Below are 10,000 nucleotides of genomic sequence, written 5' to 3'. Positions count from 1 at the left end.
GGGGGGGAGTAGATGAAGGAGGAGATAAGTGAGAAGAAAAAGAAGTTAAGGGAGATGACGATGATGATGAGGAAGAGGAGAAGGAAAAGGATAAGGAGTAGAAGGGGGAGGAGGAGAAGAAGAAGAAGAAGAAGGAAGAGGAGATGAGGGAGAAGAAGAAGAAGAAGGAGATGAAAATGAAGGAAAAGACGAAGATGAAGCAAATGAAGAAGAAGAAGGAGAAGGAGGAGGCCAAAAAGAAGGAGAAGGAGGAGGCCAAGAAGAAGGAGAAGGGGGATGAAAATGAAGGAGAAGACGAAGACGAAGACGAGACGAGGAGATCAGCACGCGAGCGGAAAAGGATCCCGGGTGTTTATTGTTCCCGAGGGATGTTATTCCATTCCCGTAACTTCCGGCCCGATGTCTTTTACGTGCGGGTGTCGATCCGTCGCCCCGCCCGCACGCCCGCACGCCCGCCCGCACGCCCGCTTTGCACCTCCTTCCCCCCACCCCCTATCCACCCCCTCCCCCACCCCTAGCCTTTACGTGAATCCATTGTTTTTAGTGTTGCTTATTTACGACGGCAATTAAAAGCTCGTTGGATTGGGTGGATTGGTCATGAGGCAGGCCGGAGGGAGGGCGGCAGAGCGTGTTTATGGGCTTTTGTTGATGCCTAGATTTTATTTTATTTTTTATTATTTTTTTCTTCTTTCAGATGCCTAGATTTTATTATTTTTTTTTCCTTCTTTCAGTTAATTTTTTCCTTTCTTTCTTTTTTTTCTTTCTCTTTTCTTTTTTTCCTTCGTTTTTCTTTTCTTCTTTTAGTTAACTTTTCTTTCTTTTCTTTCTTTTTCAGTTAAATCGTTGTTGTTGTTTCTTCTCTCTCTCTCTCTCTCTCTCTCTCTCTCTCTCTCTCTCTCTCTCTCTCTCTCTCTCTCTCTCTCTCTCTCTCTCTCTCTCTCTCTCTCTCTCTCTCCCTCTGTCTCTCTCTCTCTGTCTCTCTCTCTCTCTATTTTATTTTTATTTTTGTTAAATCGTTATTATTTTTTATTTCTTTTTATTTTCTCATTCTTTCAGGTAAATATTTAGTTTTTCCTTTTTTTTTTCTTTTACTTAAACCGTTTGACTCTCTTATACAACAGCAAAAGTCATTCGTTTTTCAGTTCCACATGTTTAATGTGCTTGTCGTTTTATTCTTTCTTTATTTATTTCTTTCTTTTTCTTTTTCTTTCTCGCTCTCTTCTTGTGTTTCCTTCTTGTCAGGTGAGGCAGATCAGTAGGAAAATTTTTAACGTTAAAAAGTTAAAAGAGTAAAGTTAAGGGGAAACGTATTTTCATTATCATTATCGTCGTCATCATCGTCGTAGGCATCATCATTGTTATCATCATTCATTTATTTATTTTTGTTGTTATTATGATCATTATTGATAGTATTGTTATTGTTATTGTTACTACTACTACTACTATTATTATTATTATTATTATTATTATTATTATTATTATTATTATTATTGTTATTCTTACTATCATTATTATTATTATTATTATTATTATTATTATTATTATTATTATTATTATTGTTTTTGTTGTTATTATTGTTGTTTTTGTTATTATTATTGTTGTGTTTTTTTTTTTTTGGGGGGGGGGTAAACGCCTCTCCAACAATCCGCGTTTTTCATTCAGATCTGAAGCATGTTTCGCCAACGATAGGGAAGCCAGGCGATTTTTCCCCTCCCCGTCATACAAGCGTCGCTTCTTTGTCATGTAGGAGACGCCGAGAAAAGGTCAGAGTGCAGGTGGAGAAGGTGGAAGGATATGTGTTTGGAAGGGGTGGAGGTGGAAAGATGTGTTTGGTTGGGGTGGAGGTGGAGTACAGGTGGAGGAGGTGGAAGGATGTGTGTTTGGAAGGGGTGGAGGTGGAAAGATGTGTGTTTGGTTGGCGTGGAGGTGGAGTACAGGTGGAGGAGGTGGAAGGGTGAGTGTTTGGAAGGGCAGGAAGGGAGGGTGGAGGTTAAGGTGGAAGGAGGGAGGATGGAGAGGGTGGAGGTGAAGGTGGAAGGATGTGTGTTTGGAAGGGCAGAAAGGGAGGGGTGGAGGTGGAGGTGAAGGTGGAGAGGATGGAGTTGGAAGGATGTGTGTTTGGTAGGGGTGGAGGTGGAGAGGGTGGAGGTGGAAGGATGTGTGTTTGGAAGGGCAGGAATGGAGGGTGGAATTGGAGGTGAGGGTGTGAGTAGGAGAAGGTGGAGATTAAGGTGGGAAGAAGGCTGCGAAAGGTGGAAAGATGCGTGTTTGGAAGGGCGGGAGGTGTGAGTGGACGTGTGGGTGGAAGGCTGCGTGTTCGGTAGGGCCGGAGGTGAGGGTGGAGGGATGGAGAAGGGGGGGGGGGGGGTTGTTGAAGCTTAAAACTCAGCGCAGGCTCAGGAAGGTCATACGCTGCACAAGGGACTGATAACTGTTGACCAAGGTATCCAGCACTAATATGGCACTCAAGGCCGAATACTTCCTCCTCGCCCCCCTCACCCCCTCGCCACGCCGTCGCGGCCTGACCCCTTAGGGGTTAGGGGGGGAAGGGGCGGGGGTTGGGGGGAAATGGGCAGAGGGTAGGGAGTGAAAGGGGAAGGGGTAGCTGGGCAAATAGGCGGGGGTAGGTGGAGGGGAAATGGGCAGGGGGAAGGGGGGTGAAACGAGCAGGGCATAGGAGGAAAGGGCCAGGGGGTAGTGGGAAGGAGCAGGGGTAGAGGGGGGAAGGAGCAGGGGTAGAGGGGGGAAATGGGCAGGGGATAGGTGAGGGGAAAAGGGTAGGGGTAGGGGGATGGGGGAGAAACGGATCCTTAACACCACAGACGCACAGTGCACGCGATTTTAGGCACTACTGCAGTGTGGTAGGTGTATTAGATATTGATACAGTGCAGTGACGCCTGGAGCCTGTACGTGCACCCTCCACACGCACGGCACACACGGACGATAAGCAGTATGCACGCGCGAGATATAAAGATAGATGTACTCCCCAAGTACATGCATAAGTGAGCAGATCCATACTCCCGCTCGAGTGCGCTCCGCTGCAGGGCCGCGTCGGGAGGTTTTCCACGTCGAAATCAGCGGGGAGGGAAGACCGCTCGTCTCGCTGTCGCTGGGACGATCACGCGGGCAGTCGTGCGAGGGACGAGGCTAGTCGTTTGAATACGATGGCGCGTCGTCCTCACGAGCCAGACGTTGACGAGAGCAAAACAAAGACGACAGACGAAACAGCTGGAGAACCCACCCACCCCCCTCTCCCCCCTATGACTCCCCTTCCCTCCCCTTCCCTCCCCTCCAGCACATAGCCACGTGCGCGCCCAAACGATCATCCAGATACACAAAGAAACGTCTTAACTTGTTCAGACAAAGAAACGTATTTGTAATGCAAGTTAAAGTACACATGTGTAAAAGTACCCTGAGCCGTGTTGACAAAAGAATACACAAATATATACACAGAGAAATATATATATATATATATATATATATATATATATATATATATATATATATATGTATGTATGTATGTATGTGTGTGTGTGTGTGTGTGTGTGTGTGTGTGTATGTATGTATGTATGTATGTATGTATGCACACACACACACACACACACACACACACACACACACACACACACACACACACACACACACACACACACACACACACATATATATATATATATATATATATATATATATATATATATATATATATATATATGAAGACATGCTTGTCGAAAGTTGTTGAGACCAACTGCGTGGAAACGTGTTTATTAAATGTTTTGTTCATTTAGACACTCATTTATAACACTGATATCAATATGTTACCGTTAACGCACTGCAGTCTCACGATTGAAGTGCATGAACACATCGATGCTTATGTTGTAGATGAAAGTTTAAACTAATAAAACATTTAATGAACGCATTTTCGGGTAATTGATATGAGAACACATTTGGACGCGTCTGCCCCCATATACGAAATGTTAACAAAGGAACTTTCTCACTTATTCTCACATACACAGATAGACAAAGAAACCTACACGCCCTACAAAATTCTATGTATGAAAACAAAGAACATGTACACGATCTCAAAGGAACGCGCAGGGTACAGACAAAGGAACAAGGGACGTCTGTACAGATACACCTAAAGGGACACTGGATACTGAAGGAACACACATGCAAATCACAAAGAAACTAGTACACATTCGGTTCACACAAAGCACACACAAAGAATCTTGTGCACATTCGGTTCACACAAAGAACACACAAAGAATCTTGTGCACATTCGGTTCACACAAAGCACACACAAATAATCTTGTACATATTCAGTTCACACAAAGAACACAAAGAATCTTGTGCACATTCGGTTCACACAAAGAACACACACAGAATATTGTACACATTCGGTTCACACAAAGCACACACAAAGAATCTTGTGCACATTCGGTTCACACAAAGCACACACACAGAATCTTGTGCATATTCAGTTCACACAAAAAACACACACAATCTTGTACACATTCAGTTCACACAAAGAACACACACAGAATCTTGTGCACATTCGGTTCACACAAAGAACACAAAGAATCTTGTACACATTCAGTTCACACAAAGAATCTTTAACACATCCATTTTACACAAAGAATCTTGTAAGCATTAAGTTCACACCAAGCAGTCAAAGTAACGCACGCCAACACAAAGCAGTTAATATGGCCAGACGCTAACATGTTCATTATATAAACTTATAGAGACGCTTACCACTATCCTGGAAACATCCGCGCCAACAAAGAACCTCATGCGCTCACTCAGTCACTAATTAATCGACTTCCTGTTACATTCACTCGTTAGCTTCCCTCGCATTGTCTTGGTAATGTACTCGCTCGCTTCTGATTAATTTACGCTGTGTTAGTTCACCTCATCATAGCCTCACTCATCTGCTTATACACATAATCTACCCCCCCACCTCTCTCTCTCTCTCTCTCTCTCTCTCTCTCTCTCTCTCTCTCTCTCTCTCTCTCTCTCCCTCCCTCTCTCTCTCTCTCTCTCTCTCTCTCTCTCTCTCTCTCTCTCTCTCTTTTAAAGAGACACATATGTACTCCGAAGCACATGCGCTTGCGCGTGAGTATGAGGTACCTATTTTCCCCAAAATACATCTGAAATGCTGTACAGCATGTACAAAAATGAGTAAAAAGATAGGCAGACAGCGAGACGAATGGAGTGGCACTGACAGACAGACAGACAGAAGACATCCTAGGAACAAACTCCTCCTTGCACGTAGACAAAGTACCGAACCTCTGTTGTCCCACGAACAGTAGGCATTTTGTCACCAGAATCCACCGCACAGTCCAGGCTTCTTTGTTATGTGCGTGCATGTGCGTGTGTCTGTGTCTGTGTCGAGGCAGGAGAACCAGTGCACGAGCTTTAAAACAGACACGGTACGAGCGGCTGGAATTGGAATCTGGCCGCGTTCGGCAACCACGCCACCGACCCCCATAGTCCAACACGAGGTTCCAGCTCGGGATTATCTCCCCTTTATTTATCGATTCGGTGACCATTCTTTTCCCCGGAAATTGGTGCAGGTACCCACGCCCGTCACAGGTGAGCCGATGGGCCACCCGAGCCCTCGATGGCTGGCCCTCGGAGCGGCAGGCGCGGAGGCTTTCGCGAAGATCGAGAGAGAATGAATTTCTCCGTGTGGTGTTGCCATATAGCGCGCCGTTTTTTGCCGGAGTGGGAATCGCGAGCCGGGACTGGAGTTCATTCCAGGGGGGGAGCATGTTGCCAGCACCCGAGCCTGCCGCCATAACCTCGCCGTGCTTAGTCCGTGCTGTGTCCCGCTGCCGTGCGCCTCCTCGCCAGCCAGTGCGTAGTGCCGTGCCGTGTTATCTCGTGTGGCGCCTCCTCCCTCTCCCGGGCGCCGCGGACGGATCCCTGGAGCGAGTCCGAATCCAGGGGGAGGGAGAGGGGGGGAGGGCAGCCCAGGGGAGATGTGGAAGGGAATCGGGGAGAGACAACGGCCAGGGAAGTGTCGAGGAAGTGCAACCTTTTGTGCTCGAAGCCCACCTGGAGAACACCGGTCACCCCTTCGCCCCTCTTCTCCCCTCATTATCTCCCACTCCCCACCCAGTCCTCCTTCACCTCATCCTCCTACTTCGCCACGGTCGCTTTTCTCCTCATCCTTGCGTTCTCTACCTCCTCTGCTCAACCTACTCCTCCTCCTCCTCCTCCCCCGCCTCTGCTCAACCTTCACCTTCTCTTCCTCCCCCTACTCCACCTCCTTCTCCACCTCTACCTCTAACTCCTCCTACTCCTCCTTCTCCTCTTCCTCTTCCACCACCTCTTCCTCCTCCTCCCCCTCTCCCTCCTCCACCTACTCCTCCTCCTCCCCCTCTTCTTCCTCCTTCTCCCCCTCTTCTTCCTCCTTCTCCCCCTCCTCCTCCACCTCCTCCCCCTCTTCCTCTTCCTCCTCCACCTCCTCCCCCTCCTCCTCCTCCTCCTCCTCCTCCTCCTCCTCCTCCTCTGTTGTGTGCTCCTCAGCAGCTAATTATATCCTCCCTGGCTGCGGAGGGTTACCTGTGTAGGGAAAATCCAGGCAAGCCACGACCACGTGCAGGGCCCGGGGGGGGGGGGGGGTGAGCGGCGAGACGGGAGTGGGGGAGGAGGGGGAGGCGAGAAGGGGGAAATAAACAAAGATGGGGAAGAAAGAAGAGGATTGAAAGGAGGTGGAGGAGAAAGAAGAAGAAAAGAAGAAGGAGGAGGAGGAGGAGGAGAAGGAAGAGGAAAAGAAGGTGGAGAAATAAGTATGAGGGGAGGAGAACAGAGGGTCAAGGGGCGGGGGAGATATAACGAAAAACGGAAGCAATGCCTTCTAGTTCACCTGTAATGAGAAACTCCTTAAGTAACTTCGTTGTGTAAGAGTAAGGTTGAGGAAGGAAACGAGAAAGATTAAAAAAGAAGAGAGGAAAGAAGAAGAGAGAAGAGAGAAGGGGGGGGGCAAGGAAAGAGGAAATAGAAGGGAGAGGAGAGGAGGGGGAACAACCTAAACACATGTAAACAAAGGTTGTTCCCCCCCCCCCCTCACCTCTCATCCCCCCCCCCCACACTCTCAATACCTTCCCCAGCCCCGGCCTTCTTTCCGTACAACGTCAATATTGCGAGATGGGACGGGTAGTAGGATAGACAGGGTCAGTGGAAGGATAGAGGGAAGGATGGCGCGAGGGGGGAGGGGGATAGACGGGTGAAAACGACTGCGAGGGGATAGATGTGTGTGTAAAGTGAGGGGAGAAGAAGACTCGGCAGAAAGGGAGTGAATACGAAGGGAAGAGAGAGAGAGAGAGAGAGAGAGAGAGAGAGAGAGAGAGAGAGAGAGAGAGAGAGAGAGAGAGAGAGAGAGAGAGAGAGAAGAGAATGACGAGGGGAAGGGGAGGGGAAGGAATGAGGAGAGGTAGAGGGCAAAGAGGACGAGGGAGAGCGAGATGCAGAAGGGAGATTGGAAGGTACAGCGGAGGAGAGAGAGAGAGAGAGAGAGAGAGAGAGAGAGAGAGAGAGAGAGAGAGAGAGAGAGAGAGAGAGAGAGAGAGAGAGAGAGAAAGAAAGTACAAGAGAATAAGAATGAAAGGAAAGTTAGGTGTGACAGAAAAAATAAGATAAAATCGACGATGAAAAGAAGAGAGAAGAAAGAAAGGACTTAGCGACAGAAGAACAAGATTGCACAAGAAAGGAGGGGAGGAGAGAATGAAGGAGGAGGGGGTTAGGAATGCCCGAGAACAAAGGAAATTGGAAAAGAATATCGAAAGAGAAAGAGAGAGAGAGACTGACAGACAGAAAGACCAAAGGAATAGAGAGAGAGGAAAACAAAAGAGATGCGAGGGAGAAGAGAGGAGAAGAAGAAGAAGGAAGGGATTGCCAGAATGAAGGAAGCATAGATAAGGAGAGAATGACAGCAGAAGGGTGCATGCATGTTAGTGTGTCTATTGCGCGGGTGAGTGCGTGTGTTGCCCAGCGAGAGGGAGGGGGCGGGGGGGGGGGGTCCTTGGGTCTTCGGGGGCACGGAGCGGGAGGCAGGGGGAGGGGGAGGGGGTGCGAGCAAAGAGCAATAACAATACAGTTGTAGATAAGACAGGCAAGCAAGCAGGCAGGGTATAGAGAGAGAGAGCAAGCCAGCGAATTGGAGTCGGGGTGGTAGGGGCGGCGGACGGGGGAGGGAGGAGGAGGGAGGCTCGTGTGGAGAGCGCGCGAGATGTCCCGACCAGTCGATACCACGCCGGCCTCTAATCTGTGTTTTGATTGGCGGATTCGTCTCGGTGTGATAGATCTTCTGGTCCATCCGTCGGGTTGCTCGTGTCCACCAAAGACGGGAGCGCACGCGCGTGCGTGTTTGCGTTCGTGTTGGTATCAAGGTGTGCGTGTGTGTGAGAGAGAGGCGAGATAGAGGCAGACAGAAGAAGGTGGAGAGAAAGAGAGAGAGAGAGAGAGAGAGAGAGAGAGAGAGAGAGAGAGAGAGAGAGAGAGAGAGAGAGAGAGAGAGAGAGAGAGAGCATGAGCATGATTGGGTAATTGCCTGTTTGCATGCGTGCTTGTGAGAGAAGGCGTGTTCGATAGCTTATTTGCGCGCGTGTGTTTGTTTGTTTGCGTGCGTCCATTTGAACATGGATGAGAGAGAGGGGGAGAGGGAAAGAGGAGGGGAAGGAGAGAGGAGAGAGGGGTAGAGGGAGAGGAGAGAGGGGTAAAGGGAGAGGAGAGAGGGGGTAAAGGGAGAGGAGAGAGGGGTAAAGGGAGAGGGAGTGGGAGAGAGAGGGCGAGAGTGGGAGAGGACGAGAGTGAAAGAAAGTCTCAAAGAGAAAGAGAGCGAGCAAAGGAGGGAGAGAAAGAGAGGGAGGGAGGGAGAGAAAGAGAAAAGAAAAAAGAAAGAGAAAGAGAGGAAATGAGAGAGCGAAACCGAGTGCGAGCGAGCAGGTGCTTGCGTGCTCCGTCAGTTCGCCAGTTCGTTCGTGCGTCGAGGGGAAGCTTCAACGTTTATGGATTACTCATGCCCCCGGTAGCAAACTGTTGTGACAGAGACTGAGTATTGATATTGATAAAGCGGCGCGTGGCGAGAAACGAATTTAATTGACGAGGAACGAGTTTAATTGATGGTGGAAAGTAAACGGATAAGAAAACCGCCCTTTCCTCCAGATCCAGAGCATAAAGGGATCCTGGAGACTTGCTTGTTGGGGTTTAAGGCATTGATTGTTACATGTACACTCGTGCTAATGGCCTCTGGGAATAGTGACGTGTTATCACTCTCTATCACTGTAGCGCTTGCATTCCTGCGTATTATCCAAACGCCTGTATGCGGAGGAGGAGGAGGAGTTATGCAACGCATTGACTTTGGAACAGAAGCGAAAGGAGACCTTGCAGTGTGATGACTAATAGGGACATTTTCTCGTCCAGTTGCTCATTAAAAAAAAAAACTCTGATCAACGACAGAAGCCTATGATAATGGACGTCATATAAATGAAATTCTGAAAAACCGAATTTATGACATTAAGCTAGTGTGCATGTCTGCCGGCAGTAGAGAAAGTGTGCCGCATCAACGCTGCCTCGCTAATCCCAGCTAGCTTGTCCAGGCGTAGTAATTGAACTGTGGCGCAGCTGGTCCGTAGACTTCTGCACAGGTCCACGAAATAACCACCGGTACCTGTACGCCCCTGACACCATCGTGCTATTAGTGCTTTGAGCGAACTTCAGTTGAAATAATACTTATATCATCCCGGCGCCAACCAACGGTCTCCGCCGCAGTCGACGCCTCCGGGAAGTACTCCTTCCTGTCCGGCGCCATTAAGCAGGACCGCCATTACCCGGCGCCATTAAGCAGGACCTAGTCTTATCTTTGGCCGTCAGAGAGTACTTGCTTCAGTCGGCATCATCGCCAGGCGCCGCACGGTAGCCCTGTTCCGGTCCGTCGCCACCAGACAGCCTCCCTTCGCTCCGGCGCCACGAGGCAGCCTCTGCTTCGTCTTGGTGC

The 10,000-nt window shown here is 48.9% G+C and overlaps 1 protein-coding gene across 5 annotated transcripts in view; it reads left to right on the top strand.

Moving 5' to 3' along the window:
* Positions 1-10,000, top strand: part of LOC113807056 (kelch-like protein 5) — a 408,426-nt gene that overhangs the window by 13,001 nt on the left and 385,425 nt on the right. For 2 of the 5 annotated variants that reach the window (XM_070128941.1, XM_070128940.1), the window contains exon 1: positions 8,866-10,000. This exon is cut by the window's right edge and continues 693 nt beyond it. The exons of 2 other annotated variants lie outside the window; for them this stretch is intronic. The gene's annotated coding sequence lies outside the window, so the exon portion shown is untranslated. Of the gene's footprint in view, positions 1-5,773; positions 5,857-8,865 lie in introns of those variants that run through there. One more of the 5 variants, XM_070128942.1, reaches the window with a different exon arrangement.

Source organism: Penaeus vannamei, chromosome 13, assembly GCF_042767895.1.
Source record: "Penaeus vannamei isolate JL-2024 chromosome 13, ASM4276789v1, whole genome shotgun sequence".
Lineage (NCBI taxonomy): Eukaryota > Metazoa > Arthropoda > Malacostraca > Decapoda > Penaeidae > Penaeus > Penaeus vannamei.
Note: the sequence above shows the minus strand (reverse complement) of the source record. Positions and strands in the feature narration are given on the sequence as shown.